Source organism: Penaeus monodon, chromosome 21 (assembly GCF_015228065.2).
Source record: "Penaeus monodon isolate SGIC_2016 chromosome 21, NSTDA_Pmon_1, whole genome shotgun sequence".
Taxonomy (NCBI): Eukaryota; Metazoa; Arthropoda; class Malacostraca; order Decapoda; family Penaeidae; genus Penaeus; species Penaeus monodon.
The window spans coordinates 16,364,389-16,364,615 of NC_051406.1; positions in this window are offsets into that span (position 1 = coordinate 16,364,389).

A 227-nucleotide genomic window follows, 5' to 3' on the forward strand; every position below is an offset into this window, starting at 1 on the left:
CCGTGCAGATTCTAGCTTCTTCGTCCGTTCTCTTTATGCATCTATTCATCTCTCTATTTCTCTTTCTTCCAATAATTATCAGTTGCCTTCCTTTTTTTCTACCTTCTTTTTCCATTTCTTGCACTTTTTTTTCTTCTTTTTAGGGCGTTTTTGGTGATTCTTATATTCTATCTTATCCTAGTTTTCTCTTATTCTTTGGTCATTTTCTTATCTACTTTCGTAATTCA